This window comes from Tiliqua scincoides, chromosome 7 (genome assembly GCF_035046505.1).
Source record: "Tiliqua scincoides isolate rTilSci1 chromosome 7, rTilSci1.hap2, whole genome shotgun sequence".
NCBI classification, from domain to species: domain Eukaryota; kingdom Metazoa; phylum Chordata; class Lepidosauria; order Squamata; family Scincidae; genus Tiliqua; species Tiliqua scincoides.
Window position 1 is genome coordinate 62,718,793 of NC_089827.1, and position 23,136 is coordinate 62,741,928.

Here is a 23,136-nt window from a genome sequence, read left to right on the forward strand (position 1 = left end):
TACATATATTTGTTTACTGAATGACAGTAATACTTAAGGGCCCAATCCTATCCAATTTTCCAGTGCTGATGCCAATGGGACGTGTGATGCATCCTGCAGAGGGGGGTGGCAGTCATGGAGACTTCCTCAAGGCAAGGGACATTTTGTTCCTTTACCTCAGGGTTGCACTGCGACTGCACCAGCACTAGAAAGTTGGATAGGATTGGGCCCTTAATTGGGCCCTTGGATACGATTGGGCCCTTTCCAGGTCTGTAGTATCTGGTACCTGGCACCTGCTCAACCCAGTTTGAGGTGTCTTCTTTCCATTATAGCCAATAGAAAATTGATAATTGCCTCTCTTGTGGTTGCGGAAATGCAGTGAGTGTTACATCAGGCCTCAAGAAGCAATCTTGAGAATCTCCTCCTACCCAGGAGGAGGAAAATTTCTTGTTCCCACCTCTCCTTGGTTGCCAAGACAACTAGGATGCAAGATGATAATCAGTAATTCAGGAAGGAACTGGGGACAGCTGGGAGTGGGAAGCTATAAAAGACAAACTATTAACATGCCAATGAGATGAAAGAGAGAGAAAGAACAGGCTGGCCAAGAGTGCTATGATGCACATTGGGATCACTTCACTAAGAGTCTTGGGATCACAGTCTTAGTGAAGCAGCCTTGCATAGTGAAGGAAGAGGGCAACTCTCTCTTGGGGAATCTTAAGTACTACAAAAAGAGGGACTTCTCCATGCATTGTGGCCAAGGGTGAAAAATTTTTTATACTTTGCCCTTCTGACCACATGGTTAAAGGGAGCTGAAGCGTGTGAGGAAGGACCCTGTGCTGCAATAGTTTACCTCATTTGTGTTGTGCGTGGGTACCTAGTTTGCAGGGGTGGAGTTAGAGGTAGGCTAGACTGGGCACTGGCAGAGGGTCCATACACACCAGAAGACCCACCTAGGCAGGTTGACCCATACCCCTCAGAAGAACCAGTGGCAGTATTAGCACCCAGTGCATTGGCAGGGGCCCTGGGGCCCAGTGCAAGGCTCTCCCCCCCCATTCCAGCAACCTGGCATTGCTGATTTTTATAAGAAACAATTTTATTCTATCTGCACTGATTTTACATACAGAGATCTTTTCAGGGTCAGGCTCCTAACCAAACTAGCAAAATACGATGATTACAAATTTATCTTATTTCTGTGGGGGGATGACGACAACACACAAAACACCTATTGGTGTAATAAAAATCACCTAGGAAAAAGTTCCCACCCAGGGTGGGAAGGTGAACCTTTCTTTTCTTTTCAACTATTTTGTGTAAACATGCATTATAGGTATGCCTGTCATTAGATAGTTTCCATTTCTTGTCATCTGAGATTTTAATAATTCAGAGAGACAGAGAGAGCTCTTGCAGCATTTTTAGATTTTTGCTATAATTATTCTATTTAGATGTTGCACTGCAGAGGTTTTTTTTAATAGTACTAAACCAGTCAAACTTAAATTATGTGTACATGATGATCATTCTTATGATGATGGAATTTAGCCCAAGGGGTGTTTGTCAGAGGTGCTCATCACTTTTTGCCATTGGCATGAAATGAATAGTTTGTTGGTATTGGTATCATAGAATCAAAATTGGCATGGTTTCAGCATGTTGCCTCATCCGACTGGTTGCCCTGAGGCAGAATGCATACCTCGGTATCTAAAGCAGCTCTGGCAGTTTGTTTTGTTCCTTGAACACCTCTTTTGTCAGCTTGTTCCATTATACTGCCTTGTTGCTGTATTTTTCTTCTAATGCCTCTAAGTCAGGGGTGCTCACACTTTTTTGGCTCAAGAGCTACTTTGAAACCCAGCAAGGCCTGGAGATCTACCAGAGTTTTTTTACAATGTTCGCGCCATCATAACATATAACATTTATGTGTACAATGTATGTTGGTGTACCTTGCATAACCGCATGAGCCAATATTGCACAACACAACATAATTAACTATAAACATTTTTATTGTTTATAAATAAACAATATTTTATTGTTTTATAACAATATATTTTATTTATTTTACAATAACAATACATTTTATTTATTTTAAACTTGTAATTACTTTGTAATGCCTGAGCTTGCCCCAAACTCCCCAGGGCACACCTGAGGACCTTTAGTGGCACACTAGGGTGGTCTAGCCAAGCCATCCTTCTTACTCAGGCTTAAGTGGCTGGGGAGGATAGATGAATGAGGGCCAGGGGAATGGATCTTGAGTGGATGGGACAAGTGGGGGGCACTGTACGGGGGGGCACAAGTGGGGGGGGCAGAGTGAGTGGGGCAAGAAGGCAAGAGGGGAACAGGGACTTTCCCAAGCCAGGACCCCCCCATTGAACTTTCCTCCCCAGTGTCTGATTTGGGAGCCGACCACCACCATCTTCTTCATCCTCACCCCGGTCCAACTTTGTGCCCAAAGTTTGCCACGCGTGCCCACCTCTCTCTGGGTCTCGGCTCCCCCCGAGGCCGGCAGCGCCTCCTGGCCGCTGCCCGAGCAGTGTCGTGCGCCCCCTGGCTCAGCGGCACATGGATCGCGGGCCTCAGTGACTCAAGCGTGCAGCTCACAATCGCCTCCTGTGACAGCCCCACGGGGGGTGGGTGGCGGGGGGAGCCCCTCCCCTAGGGTCCGCTCCTTCCTCCTCCTCCTCCTCGGGCACGCCGCTGCCGGGCTGCACTCCCTCCCCCCGGCTGTCCTCGGCTCTGCAGACTCCCGCGGCTTCCTCCTCTTCCTCCTCCAGCGTCACCTTCTCCGATGCCCCCCAAGGAAGCCCTGCAGCCAGCATGGGGCGGAGGAGGGAGCCTGGCTCTAAGTATTCAAGATATTATAATCATATCACATTTCAATCTTTTGCTTAAGTAGGAGTGGGCAGGACAGGGAAATAAAGTTCTGGAACTTCTCCTACATCAGAATCAATGAGGTTATCAGCCAGAGTGCTCAGGTACTGCCTTTGAATTTTTTTTCAAAGGACCTTAAACCAAAAAGAAGCCTCAGGCTCAGCAGGAGGCAAAGTGAGAAATTTGCATAGGGACATATATTAATGTCTGCCTGAAAGACAGTATGTGGCTCATATTACGTTCAAGCTGTAATCCCAAGCAAATATACCTGGGAGCAAGTCCTGAAAACAGTGGGACTCACTTTTGAATCAAAATGGGCAGACTAGCACTCTGATCTGGGATATTCTTTAGTAAAATTTTACTATCTTTATAAACTATTACAGCCCACTTCAAGAGTTTGGGAGCAGTTAAACTTTTCAATGTCATATCATAAGTAGAGTTTGAAAATGGTGTTATTTATTTACTCAGAAGTAAGCCCATTGTGTTCATTAAGACTTAGGCTGTAATGCTATCCTACTAGGAACAAACATCTCTAATCATAAGTTTCAAAGCTGAAGCAAGTGACCGGAGAAGAAAACACTCTCTGCATTTAAAGTTTATTTTTACTGTTGTGTAGTTTTGTGGGGCATGGTTATGGGGGTGCCATGTTGTGCTCCTGTACTTCAAAAATTTACTGCTACACAGCAGTAGTCAAGACTGAATTAACCAGTTCCTTCAGCCTTTTCTCATATAGCCTATCTTAAATCTTCTCTAGCACCCTCATTATTTCCCTCTGAATCCTTTTAGTAAATCACCATGGCTACAAGCTTGTACCCTGCACATATGGAGAACAAGGGGAGAAGCTGCACCTGTACTTTTAGAAACCTTTCTTGTCCACCATGCTGATTTTGTGCCCAGTATATATCCAGATGCTATAAGACATGACAAGACCACTGACTTTCTGGTTAAATCTTCCTATGTTTCACATTTGAGTATTCAGGTCTCTCACCTGCTCTTTTCCTAGGTTCTTCTCCAGTGATTCTACTCCTGCTTCTGCTAAACAGAATATATATACTGCTAAGAGTTATCTAAAAGTAGTCTTGGAGATCTTTTTTAATTCAATAGCTAAAAAGCAAGGGTGCTCCATGAATCATGCACTCTTTCCCCTTGCCCTTATCATACTGCAGGTGCATTCCCCTTCCTTTTATTTTCAGAGTTCTTCATAGTTAGCATTACAACTGCATCATGGCTAATTCAAACTATAGTTTGCAACCCACTTCTGACCATAGTTGCTGTGATTTGGAGCTAACTATGGTTAGCAACTGTGCCTTGTACAAAGTAACCTGGAGATAAATATATAAGTACAGATTTATTATTTTATTTTAGCATTCTAATTTCTTTTTCTATTCTTTCCAATGTTTTTCCCCTAAATCTTTCATCTAAGATTCATCTTTTACCCAGAGGCCATATGGTAAAATTCCATCTATATTATCCTCATTGGATCCTTATCCTCATTGGATAAGGCAGTAAATGAATCTACCATAATTAAGTGATTTTTGAACATTCGTTTCTAAACTAAAGAAATCAGCTGGGCATGGGTGTGCCTTGCACAACTTGGTTTTCAGCATAGAAGCGGTTTCGTCTTTTTCAAACATCCAACCTCAGAAATTTTTCTGAGTAGCTCAAAAGTTTGAATTCTGGATATTTGTCATTCCAAATTAAAAATATTGGTTCATTTGCTCTGATGTTATAGGATACTATATGTCGGTGTTTCTCAGACTGCGGGTTGGGACCCACTAGGTGGGTTGCGAGCTAATTTCAGGTGGGTCCCCATTCATTTCAATATTTTATTTTTAATATATTAGACTGATGCTACCCTGGTAAGTGACTGCATTTGGGGAAATGTCACAGATCTGTATGTAGCCTGTATGAACAGGCTACTATGAAGATGCTTTTAACAACGATAGTAAATGGAACTTTCTCCTGGGTGAGTATGGGTAGGATTGCAGCCTAAGATTGTTAAAAAGTGTCCTGCTTGATTATGTCACTTCTGGTCATGACATCAGTTCTGGTGGGTCTGACTCCTGACAGATTCTCATTCTAAAAAGTGGGTCCTGGTGCTGCAGGAGTGAGAACCACTGCTATATGTGATCAAATCAAAATAGAAAAAGTATAAAATTTTGCAGCATGCTGGAAAGAGAAAAGCTATTTCACCATTTTCCTCTTTTGATAGGATTGTCAGTGATGGGCCTGGGGGGGCGGGGGGGGCAAAAGCCCCAGGCACCACGTCTGTGCATCCTATGGGGCAGCACCTCGCACCTGCTGCAGTGCCACCCCCGCTTGCAAGCCACCGCTGCCACCTCAGCCCACCCTCCAGAGCCATACCAGGGGGCAGGCGAAGACCAACGCTACATTTCCCCTGGCAATCCAAAAGATGTCTGAGACTTCTGGAGCACCCTTAACAATACTTCCAGTTTTCCGTTGGATGGCTTTTGGAGTGCCAGGGGGAAAGTCACACTAGGGTCCGTGCAACTGGGTATGTGGGGGAGGCAGGCAGTGTGTTGCGGGCAGGCAGTGTGTTGTAGACCTGGCCCCAGGCGCCACAGTGGCCAGGCCCGTAACTGGGGATTGTCCAAAGTAATGTATATTTATGTATACATTTATGTCTGGTCCAACAAGAAGCTGACGGAACATACCAAGGTCCAGGTCTACAGAGCTTGCGTCCTGAGTACACTTCTGTACTGCAGCGAGTCATGGACTCTCCGCTCACAACAGGAGAGGAAACTGAATGCTTTCCACATGCGCTGCCTCCGACGCATTCTCGGCATCACCTGGCAGGACAAAGTTCTTAACAACACAGTCCTGGAACGTGCTGGAATCCCTAGCATGTATTCACTGCTGAAACAGAGACGCCTGCGTTGGCTTAGTCATGTCATGAGAATGGATGATGGGCGGATCTCAAAGGATCTCCACTATGGAGAACTCGTGCAAGGAAAGTGCCCTACAGGTAGGCCACAGCTGCGATACAAGGACATCTGCAAGAGGGATCTGAAGGCCTTAGGAATGGACCTCAACAAGTGGGAAACCCTGGTCTCTGAGCGGCCCGCTTGGAGGCAGGCTGTGCAGCATGGCCTTTCCCAGTTTGAAGAGACACTTTGCCAACAGTCTGAGGCAAAGAGGCAAAGAAGGAAGGCCCATAGCCAGGGAGACAGACCAGGGACAGACTGCACTTGCTCCCGGTGTGGAAGGGATTGTCACTCCCGGATTGGCCTTTTCAACCACACTAGACGCTGTGCCAGAACCACCTTTCAGAGTGCGATACCATAGTCTTTCGAGACTGAAGGTTGCCAATACGATATGTCTGTATACTTAAGGCAGAAGTAATATGCAGCAAATATCTACTTCGAATTATGTTTGTAACTAGGGACAATGGCAATATCAATGTTCTTTCAGGAAAGGTAATTACATGAGTTACAACTGAAACTCTGAATTAAAAAAAAAAAAAAACAGGTTTAATTTAGTCCCAGAGGTGTCCAGGTATGATCAGCCATAATTAGAAAAGCATGCTTGGACTAAATACTTGTGAAAGAGAAAAAGATGCATTAAAATTCATTGTAAAAGATGCATGAGCCAGGATAGTGTAGTGGTTCAAGAGTTGGACTTAGACCTGGAGGAGCCAGGCTCAAATCCCCGCTCAGTCACAAAGCTTCCTGGGTGACCTTGGGCCAGACACTATCACTCAGCCTCATCTATCTCACAGGGTTGTTGTAGGGACAAAAGAAGGAAGGAACGATGTATACCACCCAGAGCTTCTTGGAGAAAGGGTGGTAGTAAACCTGTGCTATCTTGATCATATACATTGGCAGCCCAATCCTAGAGGTGACTCAATGTCTCCTGAGTAAAACCCCAATCTGCCCTAGGGGGCCATTCAGATCTCTGCCAAATATAGTTAGTGGAAGTCCAAGCAAGCCCAGTATAACACCTGCTAGGTCAGGAACGGGGCTAGGATACAGCAGAGGAGGCCTATGCTGATATCACCCCCTCCCTGTCCTGATCTGCCCCCATTCCACCCTCCCTGCCCAGAAATGCCTCTTCCCCGCCTCTGAACCACCCTCCTGCCACTCTCTGTCAGCCCCTGTGCCTCTTGGTGATATACTAACCTCTGCCAGCGGCTGGGCCTCTAGATACAGTGCCAGCAGGGTGGTGCAGGCTTCCCCACCCATGCTACCTATTTGCACGATGTCGAGAATGAGCTTTGGGCAGGAGGTCTGGTCTAGAGGGTAGAGCCTCCGTTTGCCTGAAGATAACATCTGCAGGTCGCCAGTTCAAGGCCACTGGTACCGTGAATGGTGAGACCTTGAAGCAGCTGAGCCGAGTTATTCCACCTGCTCTTTGGTGTGAGCAAAGAAGCGTCTTGGCTGCCCTCCATGTGAGAGATGAAGGAGCTGCTTGTCAGCTTGTGTGGGAGGAAACAGGAGGCCAGAATGTGATACCAGATCAAAAAGATCCATCTGAAATGTTGTGGTTCTTGAAAGATAGAACCTTTCTTCGATTGTAAAAATCCCTATGGGGATTTAGAATAGCTTGCCCATGTAAACCGCCTTGAATAAAGTCTGAGGAGAAATCTGACGACCAAGAAAGGCAGTATATTTATTATTTGACATGTATTATTTATTTATTTATTTACGGCAGGTTTGCAACCCCTTCAGTGGGCACAGGGAGTGCTGCTCCAGCAGAGGCTCACCTTAGGATTGTGCTGTCAGTCATAGAAAGTGAAGGCATTTAGACAGTAGAATTTTCAAGAAATAGAACTTCACTCTCAGAAATTTAAATTTGTATTTAGTTATTAATTGTCTAAAATGGAAATGTTTCTGCTTATTTAAAAGATTTACACTGCCTGACAAAGATTTGAGGTAGCTTTCAATAGAACTCTATGAAAATAAAACAAAAATAAAAAGCAAATTAAAATCAATAATCAAAATTGATTATTTAGTAATTAGAGATTGATGACATCCCTATCCAGTATTTTGGGTGAAATATAAGCTGAAGTTCCAAACTTTCCAAAATGTATTGATAATAATTAGACCTATTTTCTAAGTGCACAATCCTATGTATGTCTACTGAGAAGTGAGTCCCATTGTGTTCTTTAGGTCTTGCAGAGGGCCATTAACACTGCATTTGAAACAGGTTTTGAAATTGATGAGGACCAACTGGGAACTGTGCTTGAAACTGACACTGTAGGAGTGGACTCTATCGCCCTCTGCAGCAACATCCACTTTGCTGCAACTGTGCCTTCTTTTCCATCTTAGGCAGTAGCTTCCTTGGAAACAAACAGCAAAGATGGCATGCAAATCCTGTGCTGATTGCAATTGGGATTGAGACAGTGCCCATAAAGGACATGGCAAATGCCAGAAGTCTAATTCTGGGTGGGCTGTCAGCATCAAAGAGCCCCCTTTGAAAGGGAGGCAAAACATCACACCAGAGACTCTGCATCGGCATCCTTCAGTCTTGGAAGACTATGGTATCGTGCTCTGAATGGTGGTTCTGGAACAGAATGTCCTCTCCAGAGCACAAAGCCTGGGTAAAGTAGATATGGAGGATAGACTCTTTCCCATGCAGCAAATCCCCCCTCTTCATTTCGTTGAAATGGTCCAATGGAAAGGCAGAAGCCAATACAGTTGGTTCCAGCTGCGTCGCAGGAGTTGCCAGAACGTGACTGTGTACAGCTGCAAACTGCCTCGGGGACTCCAGCTCCGGATTTTACCTTGAGGTTGACTCCTGAAGCCTTTTCCATAATTGGATGTAGCCACAAGGCAGTGGAGGTTTGGGATCAGAGTTTTCCTTCTCTCAGATGAGTTGCCTTCCCAGGCTATCGAGTCCCATCTACCCGGTGGTTGTTCAGTCGCCTCTTACAACAAGTACAGCCAAACTGAGGGCCTATTCTTATCCCCCAGCCCCCAGGGGTGACATCTGGGATGTCAGAAGTCCCATTCTGGGTGGGCTGTCAGCATCAAAGAGCCCCCTTTGAAAGGGAGGCAAAACATCACAGCAGAGACTCTAAGCTTCTGGAAAAGCCAACAGAGACCCTTGCTTTGACATCACCCCCTTTACTGTCAACAAAGGTTTAGACTGCTTATATGGGCCCTATTTATGAGCCTGCTTTAGAACAATGTCAGTCCTACAAGGTTGATAGTAGAGACACCATATCTGGGCTCTTTGGTTTGGTCACATACCTTCTCTGGCAGGTGGCTACGATCCGCTGGCAGACAAGGTGGCAGTGCTCCCAAACTGGCCACTGACAGCACGCTCTGTTGCAAAGGGGGCCATGTGCCAGCTCAATCCTCAGCAGAGGTGGGCCTTCAGCATGCCATCAATTTGACTGAACATGAGACACAGAAGAGGGGGGGATTTAGGGGCCAATGGTCAGGAGTGCCAAAGGCCAAGGCTAACTATCTGTTGAAATGAGGCTTACGTTGTTACAGAGATCGTGGGGATAGGTTGCCAAGCACAGCAACCTTGTGTTTCAAAGGTGGGGATAAAGACATGAGATAGTTTGGAAGGCAAACCTGGGAGAACTAGGCAGTGGTCTTAGGAGGGAAGCAAGTCAAGGGAGCTGAGATTGCTTTCCCAGGGGAAGGATTCTGGGAAGGCATCTCAGTGGGTGTTTGTGTGGCAGCCTGTGGTAACACCTGGAGGAAGGGTGTTGGGGAAGAAGCTAAAACAGCTGGAAGAAGACAAGAGTTTTGATACCTGTCCTCAGAAGCAAGGCTGGGGGGTGGCACAGTAAGTGCGGCATGTTCCACAGTGCGCTGTGTAAGCGACCCCCTCAATGTCAGAGCCATTCAGGACAGCGACAGCAATGTACCATCACTGCCCTGAATGGTTCCAATGCTGAGGGGGCGGGGCCGCTCACACAGCAAGTAGCAGAGCATGCAGTTCTTACTGCACCACCACCCACTTCTGTCTGCCTTGAGTGCCAGCTGGCACAGCAGTTCTGTGTAGTGGAGGGAATGGGACTGTTTGATGCAGTGCAAGCAGATACCTGAGTAATCTACAAGTGCTGGTAGAAGGAAAGAAAAAGACTAGGAAGGAAAGAAAAGGACTGGGAGACAAACATTAAGGGTCTGTGACCCAATTTTTAATAATCAAAATCCCCATAGGAAAACATTGTTTGGTGAGGTCACCAAGGACTGTTCTTGATGGCCATCAATGGTCCATCCCCAGTTGGATATGAATGTCTTCTATTGTTCTGCAACCTGCAGAGAGTACAACAGGGAAATTCTTGATTGCTGAGAAGACACATGCCTCACTTATCATATGACCCATAATTGAATTTGCAATGAAGTTGGTGAGGGAAGTCAAGATTGAAGGACTGAAGGCTTTTGTTCGGGAGCCTCTCAAGTCAGAAGCCTCTCAAAATGTTAGACCTTATTTACAGGTCTAAATTCACTGATCAAGCCAGGTGTGACTGGTCATTTTTAGATCATGTTAATCGAAGAACATTTCATGCAAGCTACCTGCAAGCCTTCTCTCTCTCCCACCCCCTCACTCCAAAAGACTTGTTATTGAGCCTCTTCTTCCCAGGTACAATTGGAATGCACTGATGAAGTTATCCTTGTACATCTCCTGCAAGCATTCTGATGTTTAAATGCAAAGTGTGTTTGAAGGGCAATAGCTAGGAGTAATTTGCTATGATATTACCCATCATTTCTGGGTAGTAGTGCTGCTTTGTATGCAAATAGCTAAGAACTGTTAAGAGATATGTCACATTAATTTCTGATTGATACTGGAAAGGTAAGGGGTGCCTGTCTTATTAATGTGCAAACAAGGACAAAAAATATGAGAATGAGAATAAAGAAGGTTAAAAAAAAAAAACCATGGGAAAAAATTTGTGCTTTATAAGTCATGTCTGTATTAAGGGGCAAGAACTGAGACCAACAGAATTCAGTATAATATATTAAGAGCAAATTCAGAAGGTTAAATTTCGATCAGATTGGAAGCAAAATGGAGCCACTTCAGAATAAGATACTGGTTTCCACATACTTTGAGGACTCCCTAGATGAAGGGTGCATGTGCATCATGAGGTTATAGCACTCCCCTCGCTATAATATACATGAAAGTTGCAGGAGGAAGGAAAGGGAAAGGAACACTGTTTCCCTTCCCCATTCCTGGAACTAGTGATGGGCAAGCTAGTCAAGTCTTGCCTTGAAACGATTCTCCATTCATCCAAACAATGTTGGGAAAAAATCAGCAAATTTCATTGCAGTGTTCGGACCGAAAATAAACCAAAACAAAGCACAAGCAGATTCTTGCATGTTGGGAATTGTAGTTTGGGGTTGGAAGGTGCAGACCTGTATGCCATATAATGACATGTAAACTCCTGTCACTGACTGATTTTACTTGCTGCATGTTTGTTGATTTAACCATAGAGCCACTGTGCAACACTTGCAGAACTTGAGTGACATTTCTACAAATCAGTCATCGTAAGGGTGAATGGACCCAGCACCTCACTTGGTTGCTTTAAGACCCCACATCATACTCATATTCATTCATCTCAGTGAGAAAGAGAATAGGAGACACAATAAGGACAAGGAACCAGGCCAGAAAAGGAGTTGTGTAGTGTCTTTCATATGCTCTGGTTGAAGGTGGCATTCACTTTGGTAGTGGCAAGCAAACCTACCTATCCAAAACCATTCCCTGTTAAACAATAATGAAATGCTAAGGTTAAACCACAGCATCTACAGCTACATGGTACAGCAGGAGACGACCTCATGGGAATGGTTTTAAAAAATGTCATTTTCTTCTTCTTCCTCCTATGAAACCTGAACATGACTGTTCAAGACTGACAGAGCCCTGACAATTTTCTTAATGTACACTGCAATTTTTTTGCTATAGGTCCCATATGTAAAACTTCCAATACACGTAAACACTTAATATTCCTATTCTGTCTCTTGGCCTAGAAACCTTCTCTTCCTCTGTGCCGGCCATTTTCAGCCACTGTGCCGTAGCACATCGGTGTGCCACAAATGGTCCCCATGTGTGTCGCGGGAATTTAGGAGAGGATCATTTATTAATAGAGCCATTGAGGAATGTGAGCCCCCCTTTGGCAGCACAGTGTGCCTTGTCAATTGTCCAAAAACCGATGGTGTGCTTTGACCATTTTAGTGCCTTGCAAGTGTGCACTTGCACTTGTAAGTGTGCAAGGTGAAAAAGGTTGAAAATCACTGCTCTGTGCATTCACTGAAGGTATCTCATTTCCTACAGATTTTGTGAACTGCACATTATTTTCATCAGTAGCAGCACAATGGAACAATAATGTATTATTGTTACCACGTAAGCTGCAAACTGTCTACACTCATTTCCAACATTCCTAATAGTTACAGCAGGGAGGTGCTTACAGGTGTCTTGAATACCCCTTCTGATTCAGTTCTGTAGTAATTGCTTCAAATCTTTAGGGAATATAAGTTATAACATAGCAAAACAGGTGTTCATTCTGGTGCAGACTCATTTGGAACATAGACACAGCAATGCACCTGCAAATGCTAATCCATTTCCAGTTGCCACTTTATTTAAATTGAAATAAATTCACTTTTTCTAATTCCTTCTTTCCAACACACCACCAAATGTCTGCCACTGTCCTATGTTCTGCCCTTGGCACTAGCTATGCACATTTCATTTTCATTTATATGCTCTCTTGAGCTACAAATATATTTACTGAATTTTGAAAAATAGGTTTACTTCACCAATTTTAATTGGTTTACTCAAGAACACCTGCATGTTCTATATCTAATTACAGTACCAGCTCAGCGGAACAATCTCTCTAACTATGACAGATTGTATTTAAAATATTGAATATTTTGGAAGGAATAATGGGCTATATCCTAAGTTAGGATAGCACAAGGTTTTGTGCACAGAAATCAGGATGAAATGCTGACTTGACTTTTGCTTGCCCAACATATTGCGCAACATGTTGAACTAGATGCCATTCATAAAATTGTCATCACTTCATTGTTGTACAGTTTCTTCTACATTCACTTGTGCTACCATATATGAACAGCACTAAATACCATTTCCATGTGTATTCCTTAGGATACAAACCACAATATGAAACAAAACTAGTCCAAAATTTATTATTACTGGGGTTTTTTTTCCACATAGCCAGAACCTGTTAGAGGAATTATGTTGGAAAGTGGAACTGATTGGATACCTATGTTGATACTTCGTGTTGGACACTTTTATTACTAAATTACCAATATGCTTTGCTTAACGACAGAGTTACGTTCTAGTAACCTCGTCATTAAGCAATATTGTCAAATAAAAATGTATAAAAACTTACCTTGGTGGTGTACTTAGGAGGCCCCAGAGGCCTCCTCTGGCTCATGCTCGGCCTCCACGGGCACCTCACAATGGCCCACAAAAGTGTCTGGAAGCGAATTCCAATTTTCAGAAACAAACAGGAGGTAGTTTTCCAAAAACCAGAAGTAGCTTCCAGAGGCTTCTATGGGCCATTCTGAGGCCCATGGAGGCCTGGCATGACCTAGGAGACCTCTGGGAGACCTCTGGGGCCTCCTAAGAACACCATCAACACCAAGGTAAGGAGTTTATCTTGTTTTACGATTGTTTTACATTAAGCCCAATGATTGTCATATATGCAGTCCATTGTTTTTTGGTCAGAACATCACTAAGCAACACACCCCTCTACTGTCAGAAAAAAATTCCAGTTATGGCTCTGCCATTTAATAAAGTAATACCTCCAAGAATGTGGAGGGTCTGTTCCTCAAATGCTGAGCGTTATCTTAAACAGTGCTGTAGGAGACTAGGGGATAAGGCAGGAAACTGACACTGATTGGCCAGAATACCCTGCTGTCATTGGCTGTAGTAGCTGTCAATCGACCCAGAATATGGAACTTGTAGTGAAATAGTTCTAAAAGAAGGTATTACAATAAAGCAGCAGTTCCCAAACTCCTGCAAGGGAGTAGGGATGACTGTAAGTCTTGGTGGCGGTTGGGGGGAGGCTCCAACGCGCTGCAGCGATCACGCAAAAACCAGAAGTGTGCTCTGATCACTGATCAGAGTGATTTTGAGCATTAGGGAAGCTCGCAGAGGGGGCTGTGAGCCTCCCAGACCCTCTAGGAGGCTAGCACAACCCCCTCAGGTAAGGGAGAAAATCTGTTACTCCAGGCGGCATGATTGATGTAGCGCTGTTGGGGCACCCATTTCTGGGCCACTCCCCTTTATTTTTGCCCAATGTTGCATATACACAACAGGGATTGAATTTGTACAGCGGTGGGCTGGCAAAAATGGGTTAAGGGAGAATGACCCGCTTCTGGTTCCCCTGGTGGGTTGCGACCGAACAGTTTGGGATCCACGGCAATAAAGTTGTGCTTAGCACAATAGTAAGAAACTGAAAATGGCAGTTGAAGTTCTGTTAGGCTTTAAGTGCACTCTTGAAGAAGTGTTGGGGACAAGAGGTAATACCAAAATGTGCAAAGAATTGGAAACAGTGGTATCATAGGCAATATAATTAACTCATATCCCAGAAATCTAAGCCCAAATTTTGGGCACACTTTCACACACACCCTACTAAGAACTGTAAGTTTGTTCTAGTAGAGATCCATTTTGTTTTTATTGTTCTAGTGAGAAGGTTCCTAACATGTAAAGGGAAGAATCCTGTGACAAATTGTCCCTTATTCTCTGAAGTAAATTATCTTCCTGGTACTGTAAATACATTTTCAGTGGTGCAATAGCAAAGCTAGCATACTTGTTCTGAATATTTTGTTATTTTACTGTTGTAAGTGAAAACATTCATTTCAGGGATTCATTTATGTGTGAATTTGAATTTTCATGCTTTTAATATGAGCTTCAAGACCTAATTGAAGCTCTTATTCAAATTGTATTGTGTATTTTTAGAATTATTCTGAATGTTGAAAATGTTGTCTGATTACAATTAAGTTGAACCATTATTTTTCCAACAATTCAATATAATCTGAAAGTAACATTAACATAGTTCCTTAACCACAATTGGTTTTAAAATACCTGATGAGAAATGGGTGAGCAGATCTACTGACTTCACAAGTAGTTCTTGGGTACATGAAAGTACCCACAAATTAGATGTGGTGCTACCTCTGTTCACATACTGCTTGAGGCCTCATAATGGGAAGACAAGTGGTGCAAGACTCAGCAGCCTATCCTCCCCCCAAGGGGCAGCCCAATCCTGAGCTGCCTGGGGTGCAGGGCTGCAGTGGTGCCAAAAATGGCTGCCGCCACATCCAACACACTCCAGGCAGCCACTGGCAGCAACTCAGGAGAAGGGGATTTTTGTCCCCTTCCCCTGGGTAAAATGAGTAGTCCCACAATGGGGCTACTTGATTCTCCACCAACCCAAAGGTCGATGGCGAAACAAGAGCCTCTGTGTCAGGCGGTGAGCCTCCCACCACCCTCCTGACCCATTCCCTGCACCTGTCCTCACGCCTCCCCCCTGCTTGGCTGTCCACGAGACTGCCAAGCAACAGAGCTCCAGTGTTGCCTGGCAGTAGCCCAGTGCCGTCCGGCGCAGGGCTACCACGAGTGGAGCACTGGCAGTAGGGCTCTCAAACATGCCTTATGGCACGTTTGTGACAGTTTGTGACAGGATTGTGACAATCCTACCAAGCTTAGGATTGGGCTCTGAGTCCTTCCCAGCCGTCAGTCTTCCTAGACTGATCATTTCCAGCTGCTCTGTCGTCTGCTGTTTTCTGTCTCTATAAATAGACATGGCAACGCTGCATATGCACCTGGATGTGCAGGGAGCCCCCACACCAGCCTGTGCAGGGCTCCCCATGCTGCAGAGACTCTCAAAATCAAGATCATGACCACTTCCGATTCTGTGTTCGCAAAACCGGAAGTGGTCGCAATCAAGATGTTTACTGACTGCAGAGTGGGGAGCCCTGCGGAGGCTGGCACAGGGGCTCCCTGCACTCCTGGGATGTTGCTGCAAGCTCTGGTAAATGGCAGTATGCCCCTGTGCCCCTCCAAAGTGCCGTGATCCAGCGAACTGTGCCACTGCCTCCCCCCTCCTCGCCCTTTAAGGGGGCAGGGGCCAGGGCTCTCTGGCTTGGGTGTCGCAATGCCCCAGTTTGAAAACCACTGCCCTATACCATAAAAAGTGATTTGCAGCACTGGATTTCCATTCAAGAAGTTTCCCTTTTTAATTCTCAGTTTCATAACAGAGTTGCTGGGTTGCCTAAGCAACTAGAAGAATGCCAGAATAATGGGTGTCTAATGGCTGATGTGGTCTGAAGAATACTTTCGCATACTGCATCTGGACATTGGGCTGTAGAAAATAGCCTATCTGTGATAGCCATAAAATTTGCTATTACGTATAGTTTATAAATATATAAATGTATATGCCGTTTGTTTCCAAATTTTACTAATTACAGTATTTCGTGAAGAAACTCAGTATCCATAAGTAAAAAAGCACATTCAAACTTAACTTGGAGGTGACACAGCTGACTTAAAATGAGATATGCTTGAGCTGAGTCAGGCACATAACATTTTAATATATAACAAATAAAGACAAATTCTAATCTCTGGGACAGCACAAACTGTGTAATGGCAATGATTAAAAATGTCTAGAAATACAAATCATCCAAAGTACTCCTTCTAACAGAAAAAATGCTTTCTAATTTCCATGTGTTATTACATCTCACCTTACATTGCCATGCAACAACTCATGCAGTAAAGAGATTTGATGAAGGTCAAACTACAGATCAGAATGAGAACCAAATACAGAGTTTCCTGTTCATGGCACTGTGTTGAGTTATTTATATCCAGTAAAATTGATGAGATGAAAAAGAAAAGAACTTTTCTGCATGCATTTTTTTAAAAATAAAACCATGCAGCCTCTATATCATTCTGCAATTTAAAGGCTGTGAACCTTACAAACCAACTTCCTATCTTGACAAACCCTTTCCTCATGTTTAGTGGTGAGAGATGAGATAATGTCATGTTGTGGATCAAGCCAGGATAGGCAACAGAGTAGAGGATTTGAAGCAAAGGCATAATACAGGCCTACAAAATTGAGGGTCAGAAAAGTTTTTCCCAAACTCTATGGTGGTTTAATATGAATTTGGGGTGCCGATTCCAAAAATGGCATCCATTTTGCCTTATCTCGTCTAGTTTTGGAGATACAGTATAACCTCATTAGTGAATGGTTCAAGCAGCTTCCTCATGAGGGTCTTACAGGAGGTAAGGCTTCGGAGACTGGCTGTATGGAAACCTAGTTTAAGCACATCCTGTAACCTTACAGATATCTTAGTATTGAAAGGGCTTGAACTGGGCCTGTGCTAATTGGATATTTGATCTGATCTAGCATCACAGTATTAAGATTTGATGTTTTTAAAAAGGCATCCTTAAGACTTGCTTCATCCTATAGCTTTCTATTTGTTTTATACTGTTAAGTAGTAGTAGAAGCTTTAGCTTCAAATTACCCAAAAAGATCAAATGTAATATGACCATTCATTTTGCAAGAATTGATTATTCAAGTTTTTAAAAGTTTTTGCATCCACAATCAATTGAACAGGTGATCAACAGGCAGGAACACAGATAACACAATATTGTTGATAGTAATCCAATTTCACATTCCAGGCCTTTTAAGGCCTTAAAGCAGTGATTCTCAAACTTTTAGCACCTGGATCCACTTTTTAGAATGAGAATCTGTCAGGACCCACTGGAAGTGATGTTGTGACCAGAAGTGATGTCATCATGCATGAGAATTTTTAACAATCCTAGGCTGCAATTCTACCCACACTTACACAGGAGTAGGTCCCATTTATTATCATTGTTAAAACATATGCAGACAGAGCCTCTTTATTCGCGATATTTTTAACCACAAATCTGACTCAACACGGGCCCCCAGAACCTGTGTGGAGCCAGACCTGAGCCCTCCGGAGGCGCTTCTGAGGCCCATGGAAGCCACGCACAGCCTCCACGGGCCTTAGAACAGCTCCGGACGCGACCGGAGGAAGACTCCGGTCGTGTTCAGAGGTGGGTGGAGACCAAATTTCACGTGACTTGGTTCCACACGAAATTTGGTATTTGCATGGGTTCCAGGAATGGAACCCTCGCAAATAATGAGGCTCCACCTGTAATAATAATAATAATAATAATAATAATAATAATAATAATAATAACAGGTATTTATATACTGCCTTTCTTGGTCTTTATTCAAGAATTTATTCAAGGCGGTTTACATAGGCAGGCTTTATTAAATCCCTTATTAAATAGGGATTTTTACAATTTCAAAGAAGGTTCTTTCTTTCAAGAACGACTACATTCAAGGTGTTTCATTCTGGTCTGGCTTCACATTCTGGCCTCCATCCTCCCACGCTCAGAGCAGATGGAATTGCTCGGCTTCAGCTTGTCAGCTGCTCCAAGGTTGCACAGTGCTGGTTGCCTCGAACTGGCGACCTTGTGGATGTTATACATGCTGTACATAAGCTCCCTGTTTAAAGTACGTATTTGTAACATTTCCCCAAATGCAGTCACACACCATGGTAGCATCAAGTCTAATATATTAAAAACAAAATATTGAAATGGATGGGGACCCACCTGAAATTGGCTAATGACCCACCTAGTGTGTTCTGACCCACAGTTTGAGAAACACTGCCTTAAAACATCACTTCTGGTTTTGTTGAAAAACTGGAAAAGACATTCTAAGGCCTCCCGGAGGAGCGAGTGACATCCTTGGTGCTCAGAACACCCTCTAGACGTGTCCGGAGCTGTGCTATGGTTGCATTTGGAGGGTTTTATATGTCGTGGATTTGATTATCCATGGGTTTCAGCATCTGTAGGAGTTCCAAGGCTGCAGCCCCCACAAATACCAAGACACAACTGTACTTCTAAGATAGAATATGTAGGAATTGTATCATAACTCTCTCCTTGTTACGCTTCAGGAAGCTTTTAAAGAAGAAAGCTCTATTGGTCAGAGGCTATTAAATCCAGAAGACTGAACAAAATATTATCTCCTGCTAATAATATGCTCCATTCAAAACAAAAAAATTCAGTTTACAAGCCAGCATTCTTGGGTTAATTGGATTGGAGATTGGATTACTGTCAGCAATATTGTGCTACCTGTGTTCCTGCATGCTGATCACCTATTCAATTGATTGTGGATGCGAAGAAAAAAAATTAATATTTGAGTGTTTGCAGATTTTTGGCCCTAAAATGACGTTAAAGATGGAGCTGTTGATTTCTGTACTTTTTAAAAACTTGAATAATCAATTCTTGTAAAATGAATGGCTGTGTCACGTTTTATCCTTTTGGGTACTTTGAAGCTAAAGCTTCTACTGCTATTCAACAGTATAAAACAAGTAGAAAGCAAATGTACTTGATTTGCTGGTGTACACCTCACCACTGTGTACCTGAAGTTCATCCAACCATGCAATTTACTCTAGTGACAGCCCAACATTTTTGAGTTGGAGAAAATTTGACAGAATTATGATGTTTTAAGAAAAATGCTCTGATCCACCAACCTTTGAAAACGTTTTTCAGTTTCACTTTTCATCCCTTCTGACCTCACCAACTACAGTCACAAGGTGGCACATGAACCACAGTCTCCCTCCCTGCTGTCAGCCACATAGTGGTGCTAGATATTCCCCAAATAACAAATGGAGAATCTTCATAAATAGCAATCCACTGCTCTCTGTCATCAAGACCAGTCCATCAATAATTATGTGTCAGGACTTAAAATCTCTTTGAAACTTTTAAGATTTAACAGTTGAAATTGAAGTTTTTATGAGTACAGGTTCAACCTTGTTATACACTGATTTTTTGTGCACGGATTTGACTCAACACGAGTGGCAGCTGCAAATGAGAAGGAATATGCTGATCCCTGGAGAAGGGGAAAAATGCATCCCTTTAAAAAATGCATTCAGTTTAAAAAACTGAACAGTTCTTTAACAATAGCCTCGTTAATGAGAGAGAGAGTGGGCAGCTGGCTGACAATCCATCGATGCCTCTCTCTCCAGGTGACCCCCCTTCCCCCTGAGCATGTGAAAGAAAGGTAATCACTTTGCATTGGTGAAGGGAGGGGCTGAGTGAAGTGCCTTTCTAAGTGCTTGGAGGAGGACTGTTTGATGGATTGTCATCTTAAGGACTCTTATCACAAAGGTCAGCAAGGCTGTTTTTAAATCCCCAGAGCAAGGGGAGTGTTTTTTAAAATGATTTACTTTAGTGCGTTTTTTGTCATCCAGGTGAGTTCTGGGAACGGAACCCATGCGAACCTGTAGTATCAGGGCCAGCTAGAAGCAGGCCGCATTAGCAGCAGACTGGGTGGGGTCCAGGGGCAGTGCAATCGGACTGCCTGTCATCCTGAGTCTGCTGCCACCACCACCTCCCTCCAACCTCCACCACCTCCCTCCCTCAATCCAAGAATGACTGGCTTTCCACTGGAGATTCCTTGCTTACCAGGATCCTTGCATGCTACCTTGAAACCTGGAAGTCCAGCACTTCTGGGTGTCAGTGCAGTGCATGAGTAGTGCATGAGTCAGTGCAGTGCATGAGTCAGTGCATGAGTCAGTGCAGTGCACAGTAGGAGTTTTTTTTATCTCCGGGTCGGCAGACCTGAACTTGCATCAAGTAGCATTGCAGGTTGCACCGCCCCTGAAAACCAGTGTAGTATAGTGGTTAGCATGTCGCTGGACTTCGGGAAATCAGAGTGAGGTTCAGCTCCCCACTCAACAATGTAGCTTCCTAGGTTGGTCAGTCACAATTTCTCAGTCTAACCTACCTCACAGGGCTGATATGAGGATAAAAGGAGGAAAAAACAATGTGCTCCTTCCAAGAACCTTAGAAAACGGCAGAATAGAAATGCCAGAAGTAAAATCACTGCCACTATGTGGATGAAAGGTAGAATGTAAAGCAGCTGACACTTTGACAGTTTCCAATTTTAATCAAAATATTGACAAATTTTTGAAGGTGGGCTGTTTTTGAGGCGTGAGATAATCCAGCAAACTAAACAGAAGCAGTTTTAACCATCGGTAATTCCATTTCCTATAGTCTTGGCTCTTGACATTACCCTTCCACCAGAGAGGCTTCTGGTCATACTTGAGTCTAGCATACCTTTACCACCCCCAGTGGCATAGCTAGGTCATTTGACACCTGGGGCCCATACTTTTTTGTCACCCCATATGACATAATTAATTAATTTTTCAGGTGATATCATGGCTGGAAGTGACATCATCAAGCAACTTAAAATAAATAATTATAATAATTAAAGAAAAACAAATAATTAAATAAGGGGAAGCCAGCCCTGATCCACCAAGTGAATTTTCTCTGTAGCCTGCCTACAATAACAACCCCCCCCCCACAAAAAAATCAGTGAGATTTTCAGTCGTATCCACTGCCCAGTTCAAAATAAGTTCTCGTATTTCAAACATATCACTATTAGAACCCACCTGGCTTTTCAAGACTAAAAAAAGAAAACGTTCACCTTACCCTCTCAAGCCTCTGTTTTATTCTTTTTACTGGGGGGTGCTGCCTTCTAGAACATTTGTTGAGCTCCAGTTCCATCAGATCAGGACCCTTCTAGTGACCTGGCATTCCCCTTTGCCTGACCACGAACCAGAGCATATTTACTTACTCAAGAGTAAATGCTTAGTTTCGATTTACATAGCGCTCAATGCATTTTTCAGCTTAGAGGGAGGGACTCCCTTCTCTTTTGTTTTTGGGGGCTGCATTCATTGGATCAGGACCATTCTGATGTTGTTGGATTCCTCTCAGCCTACCCTTTCCAACTGACTAAGGCAAGTTCACCTACTCATGACTAAATGTATGATGTGTCTTGGTTTCACTTTCTATGAGGCTCCATGCATTTTTTTGTTTTCTCGTTTTTTGGCCAAACTTTTGATAGAATGAAGATGTTTCACTCCAGTTTTTTCACTGAATTTTGGTGTAAATTTTGCTGTAAATTTTGCATCCAACGGAATATAGCATGATGGTATTATTCCTAACCACCGTGATTTTAGCGATTTTGTTTATTTGAAGTGTCACCTCCCCAAGGCTGGTACCTAGGGTGGACTTTCACCCCGCCCCTCGCTAGCTACACCACTGTGCACCCCCAGGGTCCCTGGAAGGTCCACCTGTTATTCCTCAGCATGATCCCATTTCTTCAAACAAATGTACACCCATGACAGATTCCCATAGCTACAGAGGAGGCAACATTGGTGACTAACCATTGGTGACTCCTGACAGTTTAGACAGTACTCATAGTACTCATACTCATAGTTCGTACTCATTAGACAGTACGAACAATTGCATCCTGAGGAGTAGTTAGGCTGTAATCATATACACACATACCTGGGAGTAATTCCCATTGAATTCAATGAGATTTCTGAATAGATATGCATAGGATTGGGCTGTTAGTTCTGGAAAAATCTGTCAGTTGCTTATTGTTTCTTGTAATGTTGTAACATATTGTAATGTTATGTGTAAACAAATTATAAAAAGAAGCCTGAGCTATCCTATAAAAAGGTATTTGGTTTCTCATATAGGTATATATACTCATGAATAAGTCTATGTATGTGTTTGTGTTCAGGTCCTACTTAGGGAATATGTCCAAATATATACAATGCTTAGTTAATTCTTGCAACAGAAATGTTTTTCTTTATTCTAAGACATTTAGCTATAGCAAAGATTATCATAAGAAAAGTACTGCCTATGTAAGAGGTAATTACAAGGATATAGCATTGACAGCAAAATTAGTGCTCTTCGTTCTTATCATACTATTAACAGTTATTCCATACATACTAGATAAATCAGGTTTATACAGCTGGTTATTAATTAGGAATCCATTTATTATATAGAAAATGAGAGAGAGAGAGAGAGAGAGAGAGAGAGAGCGCATATGAGAAAAGAGTTACACAAAAACAAATCAGAACAATAGGTGGAGATACCCTACAGCCTCCTACAGATTTTATGAATCTCTGGAGTTTAAGGATTCAATCCTATACAGACTTACCTGGGAGTTAAGTCCCATTGAACACAATGAGCACAGCGGGCAGAGGTCCTATGTGTGGTTTTCACACACTCTGATGGACCCTTCTGCCCACCTTGATCCCTTACCTGTGTTGGTAGGCCTCCCATGTGCCTCCAAACCCAGGTTACTGTGATGATGTCATTGCCAGTCAATTTTGGGAGCTGCACCCTGCCTCTGCTGCATAGTGGGGCATTGTGGGCCAGAAGACTTTGGGAAGCACTGCTGTAAGAGTATTGGACATTGAAAGTAGCTCCTTGTATCTTTTGATGTACTTACTAGGTCAGAGATGGTTGCCAAAACATATTATCCTT

At 43.4% G+C, this 23,136-nt stretch overlaps 1 protein-coding gene across 1 annotated transcript in view; it reads left to right on the forward strand.

Moving 5' to 3' along the window:
• ANKS1B (ankyrin repeat and sterile alpha motif domain containing 1B) overlaps positions 1-23,136 on the forward strand; it is a 406,398-nt gene that overhangs the window by 138,316 nt on the left and 244,946 nt on the right. The window lies entirely within an intron of this gene.